This window comes from Aotus nancymaae, unplaced genomic scaffold (assembly GCF_030222135.1).
Source record: "Aotus nancymaae isolate 86718 unplaced genomic scaffold, 86718_ANA_hifiasm-v0.15.2.pri h1tg000021l, whole genome shotgun sequence".
Taxonomy (NCBI): Eukaryota; Metazoa; Chordata; class Mammalia; order Primates; family Aotidae; genus Aotus; species Aotus nancymaae.
Genome location: NW_026988433.1, coordinates 30,998,968 through 31,012,043, shown reverse-complemented (window position 1 = coordinate 31,012,043; position 13,076 = coordinate 30,998,968). Strand labels below are relative to the sequence as shown.

The 13,076-nt window shown below is 41.8% G+C and overlaps 1 pseudogene; it reads left to right on the top strand.

Annotated features, from left to right (window-relative positions):
* Positions 1 to 10,797: 10,797 nt before the first annotated feature.
* Positions 10,798 to 11,600, top strand: LOC105728921 (insulin-induced gene 1 protein-like; annotated as a pseudogene).
* The last annotated feature ends 1,476 nt before the right edge of the window (positions 11,601 to 13,076 follow it).

The following is a 13,076-nucleotide window of genomic DNA, read 5'->3' as shown; positions in this document are numbered from 1 at the left end:
AGCCCAGGAGTTTAAGACTAGCCTGGGCAATGTCGTGAGACTCATTACGAAAAAAAAAAAAAATTAGCCAGGTGCAGTGGCTCACACCTGTAATTCCAGCACTTTGGGAGGACTTATCTGAGGTCAGGAGTTCAAGACCATCCTGACCAACATGGTGAAACCCCATCTCTACAAAAAATATAAAAATTGGCCAGGTGGTGGTGCATGCCTGTAATCCCAGCTACTTGGGAGGTTGAGGCAGGAGAATAGCTTGAACACAGGAGGTGGGGGTTGCAGTGAGCCGAGATTGTGCCATTGCACTCCAGCCTGGGTGACAATTATGAGACTCTGTCTCCAAAAATAAATAAATAAATAAAAATAAAATTAGTCAGGTGTGGTGGTACAGACTTTTAGTCCTAGTTACTTGGGAGGCTGAGGAGGGAGGATCACTTGAGCCGAGAAGTTTGACGTTACAATGAGCTATGATTGCACCACTGCACTCCAGCCTGGGCAAAAGATCAAGACAAAAGAAAAGAAAAGAAGGAAGGGAGAAAAGGGAAGGAAGGAAGGGAGACAGAGAGAGAGAAAGAAAAAAGCAAGGAAAGAGGAAGAGGAAGGAAGGGAGAGAGGGAGGAGGGAGGAAGGAAAAGAAAGAAAATTCTCTCTGTGTGTTTTTCTGCCTCTCATCTTTCCTGTCTCTCTCGGTTCCTAATTTCTTCCCTGTTTAAGTTCTCAGAAGCCTCAGGATCAATATGAAGTCCACCGTGATATACTTTGCAGAATCTACCTGTTTGTGAAAGCTAACTCCTACCCTCATCTTTGTACCTTGTGTTTGAAAACTGGATCCATTTCCTGATCTCCAAGCATTTGGAACTTTCTTTAGTTTTCTTCTCCTTCAAACCAAAGCTTCCAACCCCACTGGAAACAAACAAACAAACAAACAAAAATCTCAAAGCAATGAGCACTCAATATATATATTTGATTATCCATAAATGCTGATTCTCTAATTCATTGCAATGTCAAGTGCATAATTAAATAGAGAGACTTTCACATTTTGCACAGTCTGCCTTCTAGAATACTGTCAGAGAAACTCTGATATTTTGCTACAATGCTTTGGCAGTGCTCTAGATTTACTAAACTCACTGTAACTGTTATACCCAAGTGACTTAGAAGGAAAGTGCCACACTGAGTTTCAATTGAGAGTCTATTGCCAGCGACCTCAGCTTGCGCTCAAAATCTCTCAGCCCCGAGGAAGGGGCTTGATTCATTTTTATACGTTGCTTAAGAAAGGGGAGGGGGAGTCTAGCTGAAGCTGAGTTTACAGAAGCAGAACAAGCAAGTTAGATAAGGAGGCTGGTAACCAGGAGGCAGGAGGTTCCTATGATTGTTGATTACCAAGGAGATTATACACAAGCGGTTCCCATGATTGCTGGTTACCAAGGTGGGTATTCGGTTCTCACCATACAACCAATCAAGGGGGTATTCACAATAGCAAGTGGGCTTGCCAGGCAGGATATGGTTACAATGGTTATATGCCTCTATAGTTCTAAGCACAGCATGGCCCAGCACAGTAGCATGACCCAGGTATGCACTCAAGGGGGAAATGGCGGGAGGGGTGAGGTGGAGGTTAAGATGGAGTCTATCTGGCTCTCAGCAAGACGGAATCTGTCAGGCTAACACAGGGTAGGTTAGCACATAACCAATCCCAAGAAAACAGTGTAAGTCCACGTGATGCCAACTAACAAGAAATTCCAGAGTTAATTTATCTAAAGTGTAAATGTCACAGTGAAAGAGTAATAACTGGTGCTTCTGACATTTTAGGCTGAAAGAATGAAGAAATGACTGTGGCAAGAACCTCTAGATTATACCAAAAGAAAGGATAAATAATTATTAGGTCAGTGTGAATGGAGAGAAGCTCATGAAAAAGAAAAATATTTTCTGTTGTCTTTTCTTCTGTGGTCAAGTTTGAACTAGCTGCAGGTTTATCTCAGTTGCTGTGCTGTGAGGTGCACGTGAAACAAAAAGATTCTAAAAGCTACATGATAAGTCCCTTCCAGTGTGGACAGTCCTATTCCTTTCTAAGACCTGTATATTCTTTGGAGTCTTAGTTTAAAGCAGCAACATTAAAACTGCAATTGAGATAAGGCAGAACTGGTTTTACCATTTTCACATCTTACTTCGTATTGACCTAGATTAAAAGTAAAGTCATTCTTCTTGGATTTATTTTCATGTCACAAAATATGCAGATTCACCACTAATTAATTTTGAAAATTCTCCTCTAGAAACATGCTTTTATATCAAGACAAATTTCTCTCAAATAAGGTTAAATAAACAAAAAATCATGGGTCAAAGCCTCATTGTCTGCTGAGCAATCATGTGTAGTGTTTCTGTTTCTATTTACTACCTTAATTCTTTTTCCTCAATTTCCTTGAACATTCTCTATTTAACTTTATTGAGATTATAATTAATATGCTGCAGGTATAAGTAACTCATACTTGTAATCCCTAATCCCAGCACTTCGGGAGGCCAAGGAGAGAGAGTCACTTGACCTCAGGAGTTCCAGACTAGCCTGGGCAACATAGACTCATTTCTGCAAAAAAAAATTTTTTTTTTTTTTTTAAAGATGGGGTTTCACCACGTTGGTCAGGCAGGTCTTGAACTCCTGACCTCAAGTGATCCACCCACCTCCACCTTCCAAAGTGCTGGGATTACAGGCATGAGCCACCATGCCCAGCAAAAAAATTTTTTTTTAATTAGCCAGGCATGTTAGCACACACCTGTAGTCCCAGCTACTTGGGAGGCTGAGGTGGGAGGATTGCTTAAGCCCAGCAGACCAAGTGTGCAGTGAGCCAGGATTGTGACACTAGATTGTAATCTAGCCTGGGCAACAGAGTGAGACCCTGTCTCAAAATAAATAAAATAAACCCATTATAGGTGAACCGTGCCACTTACATATGCATTCCATTTGTGTGCCTTCTTTGCTGAAAAGTCTCTTCAAACCTTTTTGCACTTTTTTTTTTTTTTGAGACGGAGTGTTGCTCTGTCACCCAGGCTGGAGTGCAGTGGTGTGATCTCGGCTCACTGCAGCCCCTGCCTCCTGGGTTCCAGTGATTCTCTGCCTCAGCCTCCCAAGTAGCTGGGATTACAGGCACACACCACCACATCCAGCTAATTTTTATATTTTTAGTAGAGACAGGGTTTCATCATGTTGGCTATGCTGGTCTTGAACTCCTGACTTCAAGCGATCTGCCCGCCTCGGCCTTTCAAAGTGTTAGGATTGCAGGCATGAGCCACTGCGCCGGACCCGCATCATCTTTTGTGCCTTAATCATCTCCCTGTTTTAACTTCTGTGCCTCCATCAATGGCACCATTACTCTCCCAGCCTCTTAAGCTGGAACCTCAGAAATCAATCACTTCAACTCCTTTCATGGATTTTTTTTTCCCACTAGAAAATTCTTACCCCTTATTTGGCATTATTCTGCTATTAGGGTTGGATTATTAAATCCTCTGTAAATATGAGACTTCACAATCTCATAGTTCTTAACATCACAGTTTAATGAAAGTTCTCATGTGTGTACTTGTCTCTTGAGCGAGCATTTTCAGGGCAGGTCTGTGCTTCATACTTCATACAAATCCTCATTTGCCCCTCAGCATTCTGTCAGGGTAGGGACTCAGCAATGCTTGTAAAATAAATAAATGAATGATCTGTTCACGGTGGACATGGACCTACAACTTGCCTAAATTCCTTGTCCAGGTGACAGAATTTGGCAACAAAGAGTCAACACATTTCACCACTAAGTGGCAGCATCCACAATGATAACTAAAGATGGTCACTACCAGCAAGCACATCACTGCGACTTCGGTAACCATAGCAACAAGACTACACTAAGATCATAACCAGCTAGTCAGACTAATCTCTTCATGGTGGACATGACCAATGAATTACTTTCTGTGTGGACTGGGTTACTCTAAAAATAATTTCTTTCTTTCTTTCTTTCTTTTTTTTTTTTTTTTGAGTCAGGGTCTCACTCTCTCACCCAGGCTGGAGCGCAGTGGTGTAATCATAGCTAACTGCAGCCTCGAAGTCTGGACTCAAGTGATCTTCCCACCTCAGTCACCTGAGTAGCTGGGACTACCACCACACCCAGTTAATTAATTTTTTTGTTTGTTTTTATATAGATGGGTTATCAGTATGTTGCCCAGGCTGGTCTCAAATCCTGGCATCAAGTGATCCTCCCATCTCAGCCTCCCAAAATGCTGGGAATACAGGTGTGAGCCACTGCACCTAATAATTTTTTTAAAATTTCAAATTAAATAGAGATGGGGTCTTGCTGTGTTGCCCAGGTTGGTCTCAAACTCCTGAGTTCAAACAATACTCCCACCTCGGCCTCCCAAAGCACTGGGACTACAGGTGTGAACTGCTGCAGCTGGCCCACCTGATAATTTTTTTTAAATTTTATTTATTTATTTATTTGAGGCAGGGTCTCACTCTGTCACCCAGGCTGGAGAGCAGTGGTGCAATCTTGGCTCACTGCAACCTCTGCCTCCCGGGTTCAAGCCATTCTCCTGTGTAAGCTTCCTGAGTAGCTGGGATTACAGGCACCCAGCACCACACCTGGCTAATTTTTGTATTTTTAATACAGACAGGGTTTCACTGTGTTGACCAGACTGGTCTCGAGCTCCTGACCTCAAGTGATCTGCCTGCCTCAGCCCCCTGAAGTGTTGGGATTACAGGCCTGAGCCATTGCACCTGCCAATAATATTTAATAAATATAATTGAGAATCAAAAGAACTTACCGCTAATAGTAAATATTTGCTTTCATGTGTGATTAATATGCATTTTAATATTCTTTTTGTTTTTAAAGTTTAGTTTAATTTTCTTATTTTTAAAGTGTTAAATTCTTAGTACAAAGTATGTAAAAGAAGACAAAATATATAAAAATATATAGCTCTCTCTGTTGCTTGTTTTCTCTGTAAATGTTTCATCTTGTTTTTTTCTTATGTAAATCGACCTTAATGTTATATTGTTCTGGCTGGGCATGGTGGCTCATGTCTGCAATCCTAGTAATTTGAAAGTGTCAGGCTGTGGTGGGAGGATTGCTTGAGGCCAGGAATTCGAGACCACCCTAGCCAACATAGAGAGACCCCATCCCTAGAAAAAAAATCATATTATTCTAAAACAATTCACACTCATAAAAATAAAACCAATTAAAAGTGCATAGAGTAAAAAGTTAAAAACTTCCTTCTCTCCAAGGCCTTGTTCTCACACCTAAGGAGTTAACTATTGTATTATTCCAGACAATTACTTTCTCTAATGTATCTTTTAAGAAGCGTAAGCATTTTTTTTGTTACAAGTACAACACAAGTAATATTCTCTTTTTCTCTTTCCTTCCCTTACCCTTAGACCCCTCAAATAAAACTGCATAGAAGTAATCATAGTTACCAGTTTCATGTGGATTCTGGCTCGTAGCACTTAGACATGTGGAAATGTGGGAGAGCATTTTTGGTTATCACAGTGCGTAGCTTTACTGGCCGTTGAGGGCATAGTGCTCAGGGATGCTAACAACTGTAGTATGTCCAGTAGGTTCCTAAACGACAGAGCAATGTTCCAGAACATGTGGAATGCCGCTAGCACCCCCTGCTGAGAAACTCTGTATGCTCAGTCTCTTCCATGCTGATCACGTGCACATGCACGTGAACACACACACACACACACACGGACAGTCTCATACACAAAAGTTGAAAGCCTTGTACACAGAAACTCTCACGTACCCACCACTTAGATTCTACTATTAACATTTTGCCTTATTTGCTTTATCACATATCTATCTGGCCATCTATGCCAATTCCCATTCATCAGTAATTCATCGTTTAAAAAATGTATTTCAGAGTAAGTTGCAGAGATGAATATACTTCATCTCTAAACACTTTAGCATTAAATTACTCTTTTTTTTTTTTTTTGAGACAGGGTCTTGCTCTGCCCCCCAGGCTGGAGTGCAGTGGCACAATCTTAGCTCACTGCAACCTGTGCCTCCCGGATTCAAGCGATTCTCTTGCCTCAGCCTCTTGAGTAGCTGGGATTACAGGCACCCGCCACCACGCCCGGATAATATTTGTATTTTAGTACAGATGGGGTTTCACCATGTTGTCCAGGCTGATCTCAAATTCCTGACCTTAGGTGATATCCACTTGCCTTGGCCTCCCCAAAAGCTGAGATTACAGGCATGAGCCACCACACCCGGCCTAATTTCCTTACTTTTTAACTAACTCTTCACTGTTATATTTAATGATATAGTGAAGATCCTTGTTTGTATGTTGTTGTATATATTTCTAAATATTTCTGTCAAATAGACTCTAGAAATAGACTTATTGAATCAAAAAAGTACACACATTTTAATTTTGATAGATACTTGTTAACTGCCCACCAAAAACATTGTGCCAACCTACATTCCTCTGATAGAATATAATAGTACCAAATTTCTGGCAAGGTATGATGGCTCAGGTGTGTAATCCCAGCACTTTGGGAGGCCCAAGGGGGCAAATCATTTCAGCTCCGGAGTTACGGACAATGTGCTGAAATGCCATCTCTACAAAAAGTAAAAAAATTAGCTGGGCATGGTGACATTCATCTGTAGTCTGAGCTACTTAAGAGGCTGAGGTGGGAGGATTGCTTGAACCCTGGAGGCTGAGGCTGCAGTGAGCTGTGATCTCATTCCTGTAGTCCAGGCTGGGTGACAGAATGAGAGACCCTGTCTCAAGAAAAAAAAAAAAAAAAAGAGTACTCAATTTTTTGTATTTCTTAGAACATTCTAAGTTTTACACAGCAAGTAAAAGAAAACTACCTAAATAAAATCATTTCTCATCATTCATTTATTCATTTAATTATTTAATAAATATTCATTGAGTACCTATTATGTTATAAGCATTGTGCTAGGCAAAAGAGACAATCAATGAACAATTTAAAGAAATTATTTCCCCTGTAGGTATATAATCTACTAAGGGTAGACAGTCAATAAAGAAATGGGTAAATTAATATACAATATAGTGTTAGATGATGATAAGTGTGATGAAAACGAAGGCAGAATAAGGAAGTAGAGAGTAATGAAATGAAAGGTTAGACAGTGTCACCAGGAAGGGTCTCTGAGGAAGTGACTTTTTAGCACCTGTGAATGAAGAGGGGGGAGCCACGTGAAACCCTGGGGAAAGATCATTTCAGGCAGGAGGTGCAAAGGCCCTGAGATGGGAACTTGATGAAACTGAGAAACCTCCATTGTGTTGTAAGTTGCCTTTCCCTAATCACTACTGAGATGAAACAACCTTTTCCCCTCCACCTCTTCATCTGTAGAATGTATGAGTGTAGCAGTTTCACAGACTTCCAACCCCTCCCATCCCTAAATGTTAATCAGTCTGTGGCTTCCATACGTTTAATGATTTTGAGTTAAGCCAATGGTAAGGATATTTTTTTCATCCTTGTTTAAAAGTCAGGTTTATTGAGGTATTATTTACATAGAATAAAATTCATCCTTTTAAAATGCAATACCTGACAAAGGTATAAAGTTGTGTAACCCCTGCAATCAAGATAGGAAAACTATTCCACCAGCACCCCCCAAAAAACTTCACTTGTGTCCCTTTGAGCTCAATCTCCTTTTGCCCTCAGTCTCTGGAAATCAATTTTTTGTACCTATAGTCTTATCTTCTCTAGAATGTCACATAAGTGAAACCATACAGTGAATAGCCTGTCTTTTTTTTTTTTTTTTTTAAGAGATGGAGTCTCACTCTGTTGCCCAGGCTGGAGTGCAGTGGCGCTATCTGGCTCACTGCAACCTCTGCCTCCTGGGTTCAAGCGATTCTCCTGCCTCAGATTCCCAAGTAGCTGGGATTACAGGCGCCTGCCACTGTGCCTGGCTAATTTTTGTATTTTTAGTAGAGGTGCGGTTTCACCATGTTGGCCAGGCTGATCTCAAACTCCTGACCTCAGGTAATCTGCCGACCTTGGCCTCCCAAAGTACTGGGGATTACAGGTGTGAGCCACCGTGCCCGGCCGGGCATACCTTTTTGTGCCTGTCTTAGCATAATGCTTTTACGATACATCCATGTTGTTTCATGTATCAGTAGTTATTTAACCTTTACCGCTGAGTAGTTTCCAGGGTCTGGGGCTTAGCCTGGGAGGATTCTTGGCCTCACCCAGGAAAGAATTCAAAGGTGAGCTGGTGGGTTTAAACAGCAACTTTTTTTGAAGTGGCAGTGCACAGCAGCAGCAGAGGTACTGCTTCTTGCAGAGCAGGGCCACCCCATTGGCAGTGTGCCCAGAGTAGCAGCTCAGAGGCATGTATTTATATTCACCTTTAATTACATGGAAATTAAGGGGAAGATGATGCAGAAATTTCTAGGAAAAGGATAGTAACTTCTAGGTCATCAGGTTGTTGCCATGGAAAGGGGTGGTAACTTCCAGGTGTTGCCATGGCAATGGTAAACTGACATGGCACACTGGTGGGTATATCTTGTGGAAAGCTGCTTCCACCCCATCCCTGTTTTAGCTAGTCCTCAATTTGGTCCAGTCTCTGAGCCCTGACTCTGGGGTCAAGTCCTACCTCCTACCTCAGTATTACAATTTGTTTATCTATTCATGAGCTGGTAAACATCTGAGTTGTTTCCAGTTTATGGCTCTTGTAAATAAAGCTGCTATAAACATTCACATACACATCTCTGTGTGGACATATTCTTTTTCCTCTGGGTAAGCAATACAGTAGGCCGGGTGCGGTGCTTCATGCCTGTAATCCCAGCACTTTGGGAGGCCGACGTGAGTGGATTATTTGAGGTCAGAAGTTTGAGATCCGCCTGGCCAACATGGTGAAATCCTATCTCTACTAAAAATACAAAAATTAGCTGGGCATAGTAGCGGGTGCCTGTAGTCCGAGCTACTCAGGAGGCTGAGGCAGGAGAATCACTTGAACCCGGAAGTTGGAGGTTGCAGTGAGCCGAGGTCTTGCCACTGCACTCCAGCATGGGTGACAGAGCAAGACTCTGTCTCTAATAATAGTAATAATAATAACAAAGAGTGGTTGACTGGATTATATGGTAACTGTATATTTAACTTGATGTGATGTTGCCAAATGATTTTTTCCCAAGTGTCTATACCATTGCATTCCAATCAGATGTGTAAAGGAGTTCCAGTTCCTTCATCTCTTTGTCGGTGTTTGATATATTACTGAGTACATAGTGACATCCCACTGTAGTTTCGCTCTGCATTTCCTTATAGACTAATGTGGTTGAGCATCTCTTAATGTGTGTATTTGTCACCTGTACAATTTCTTTAGTACAGTGTCTGTTGAAATCCTGTCACCATTTTTTTTATTGGTTGTTTGTTTTCTTATTGATTTCTGAGAGTTCTTTATTTTGAATGTAGGTCCTTTGTCATATCTGTGTTTTACAAATATTACTTCTCGCTCATAGCTTGTCTTTTCATTACCTTTTTTTTTTGAGACAGAGTCTTGCTCTGTCATAGCTGGAGTGCAGTGGCATAATCTCCATTCACTGCCACCTCCACCTCCCAGGTTCAAGCAATTCTCGTATCACAGCCTCCTAAGTAGCTGGGATTACAGGCATGTTCCACCATGCCCAGGTAATTTTTGTATTTTAATAGAGACAGGGTTTACCATGTTAGCCAGGCTGGTCTTGCACTCCTGGCCTCAAATGATCTGCCCACCTTGGCCTCCCAAAGTGCTGGGATTACAGGTGTGAGCCACCATACCCAGCCCAAGACAGGGTCTTGCTATGTTGCTTAGGCTGATCTTGAACTCCTGGCCTCAAGTGCTCCTTCCACCACAGCCTCACAAAGTGCTGGAATTACAGATGTGAGGCACTGTGCTAGGCAATCCAGCATTTATTATTGGAAAGATTTTCCTTTTTCTATTGAGTTACTTGGCACCATTTTGAAAATCAACTGATCTTATATTTATCAATCTATTTATGTTCTATTGAACTTCATATCTTTCCTTACACCAATACCACACTGCCCTGAGTACTGTGAGAAAGCTATCCGTGATAAACATTCTCAATTTTTGCTTATCTAAAATAACTTGGTTTTGCCTTCACTTTCAAAAGATAGTTTTCTCTGAAGTCTTCAAAGATATTTGAAGATCTTATTCCATAATCTTCTAGCCTCCATTTGCTTTTGAGAAGTCAGTAGTCAGTTGTAGGTGATCTGTCTCTCTGATTGTTTTAAAGGCTTTTTTCTTTATATATATATGCAATATATATATACAAGTAGTCAGTCTGAATGACCTTTGGTAACTATATAAGATACAGATATTTCCACTCCATGCTTCACCCCAGAAGATTTAATTGTTTTCTTGTGCTGAGAACAAGAGTTGCTAATAATGTTATATGGTCTTAGATCCCTTTGAGAATCCCTGCTGAGTGTGGAATTCTCAGATTTCATTCTTCCACCTTGACCCTGACCCAAAGTCTTCTTTGCTAATGGATTGCAGTGATTATATTGGAATGTTCCCATGGGACAATCTCATTTCTTACATGTCCTTGCTACTTACTGTTCCCTGTATTACCCTTAACTCACTTTTAAGGGTTTTAGGGAACTGTTGAGACCTTCCTTACAGCAGTTTAAATAAATTAAATAATCTCTTTGGGCTAAATTTTAAAACATTTGTAAGACATTTACATTTTTTCTTTTGTGAATTTCCTGAATTTTGTAATTTTTCATTTTTCTCTATGTCCTATACTTAGTATTTTCCATCTAATCATGAATGTTTCAAAAGCATGATTTCAGCCCCTCCATATAAGACACACTGGGGGTGATGGATGCCCAGATTGCACAATCACTTCTGGACCTGATGTGCGTGAGATGCCGAGGCCCCCTGTGAGCCCGGGCCAAGGTTGGGGATATGATCAACACCTCCGTGTCTGGGCCCTCCCTGCTGGCGGCCTATGGGACCCTAGATACTGACCCTGCGCCCGGGGGGCCACAGCGCTGCAATGAGTGGCCCAAGGCCCGTAGGCCCCCACACCAACACCTGGCATCATTGCCTGGTACAGAGGAGCCTCGTGCCCTTCTCAGTAGGGGCGGTCCTAGCCCTGGTGCTCAACCTGCTGTAGATTCAGAGGAACGTTACCCTATTCCCCAAGGAGGTGGTTGCCACCATCTTTTTCTCTGCCTGGTAGGTCCCTCCCTGCTGTGGGACAGTAGCTACTGCTACTGGTTTACTGTACCCCTGTATCAACAGTCACCTGGAGAACCCCACAAATTCAAGAGAATGGGCCAGTGTCATGTGCTGCATGGCAGCTTTTGTTGGCATTAACCACACCAGTGCCAAATTGGATTTTGCCAATGTGTCCAGCTGTCCTTGACTTTAATAGCCCTGTCTTTAGGCTTTTTGTGGATATTTGATGGTTCAAGAAGTGGCCTTGGGCTTGGGATCCCCATAGCCTTTCTAGCTACTCTGATCACTCAGTTTCCGTGTGTAATGGTGTCTATGAGTACACATCCCCAAATTTCCTCTATGTTCGTTCTTGGCTCCCATGTATGACCTTTCTCAAGGACATCAGTGGGAAACATAGGATGACAGTTAGCTATGGGTGTTCCTGAAAAGCCACATAGTGATTGAGTCTTCAAAACCACCAATTCTGAAGAGCAAGTAAGATTTGGGAAGAAAATCTGATGGTGGATTATGACAAAGATTATCTTTTTTGTTAAATAATCTGTTTAGATTGGGCTGACTGTACAAATGACTCATGGAAAAAAATGTTCAACAGTGAAGTGGAGAAAATGACTTACCTTGAAGTCCTACCTTGACTGACTGCGCTGGTGCCTCTCTGTGCCCTGGAACATTCTGCTCAGGCTGTGTGGGTTCAAGCAGTGGCAGTTTCCCGAGTGTTAGATTTCATTCATGATTAAAACAAGATGTCATATTTCAAAGCCTTGAACTAAGACTTAATTAACAACTATCAGTTTTCTATCAGTGCCCAAAGGAGACAGGTTGATGGTGCTTAACAAAGATGAAGTATGGCATAATAGGAATAATATTTATCCAAAAGATTTTAAATAAGTTTGTGTGGCTGGGCGTGGTAGCTCATGCCTGTAATCCTAGCACTTGGGAGGCTGAAGCAGGTGGATCGCCTGAGGTTAGGAGTTCAAGATCAGCCTGGCCAACATGGTGAAACCTTGTCTCTACTAAAAATACAAAAATTAGCTGGGCATGGTAGCAGGTACCTGTAATCCCAGCTACTCGGGAAGCTGAGGCAGGAGAATCACTTGAACCCAGGAGGTAGAGGTTGCAGTGAGCCGCGGTTGCACCATTGCACTCCAGCCCATGCAACAAGAGTGAAACTCTGTCTCAAAAAACAAAAAACAAACAAACAAAAAAAAACAAGTTTGAGAAGAAGAAGAAGGCGGGGAGGAGGGGAGCAGCAGCAGTGAGTATAGAAAAGTCACATTCTCTGTAGGGTCGCAGTGTGCCACACTTCACGGTGTCACATGCTGCAGAGATGTGCTAACAGTCACACATGTGTGTATCACCAGTGAGTCAACTGTGCTTTTCATTCCACCCATGGAAGTTTGTGTAGACAATCTTACTGAGCAAAAGGCAATGAAAAGTCATGGCTCTACACTTTGATGTACTGGAATTTTCACCTCAGCTTATGAAGTTTATTTCTAAATCCATAATCATCTAAGAATGAATACCTGTCTGCCATGTATTTCAATCTTAGTGAGCCAAAGTGGTTTGTTTCTTTGTTATTTGAGAACGGCGATGACTGTTTTTTTCCACAGCCCTGTGGAATTTGCAATCTGTGATTGCCTTGTAAAAAGGAAAATGCATATGTCACTGCATTAAACGTGGTGTTTCTAAATATTCCATTATATTGGTGAGTACAGTTTATGGCGTAGACCATACTAGACCTAATTTGCAAGTATTGGATTTTTTAAAAAGTTTTAGTAGAGACAGGGTTTCACCGTGCTAGCCAGGATGGTCTTGATCTCCTGACCTCATGATCTGCCTATCTCTGCCTCCCAAAGTGCTGGGATTACAGGCGTGAGCCACCGTGCCTGGCCGCAAGTATTGGATCTTAAACCTAAGTGCAAT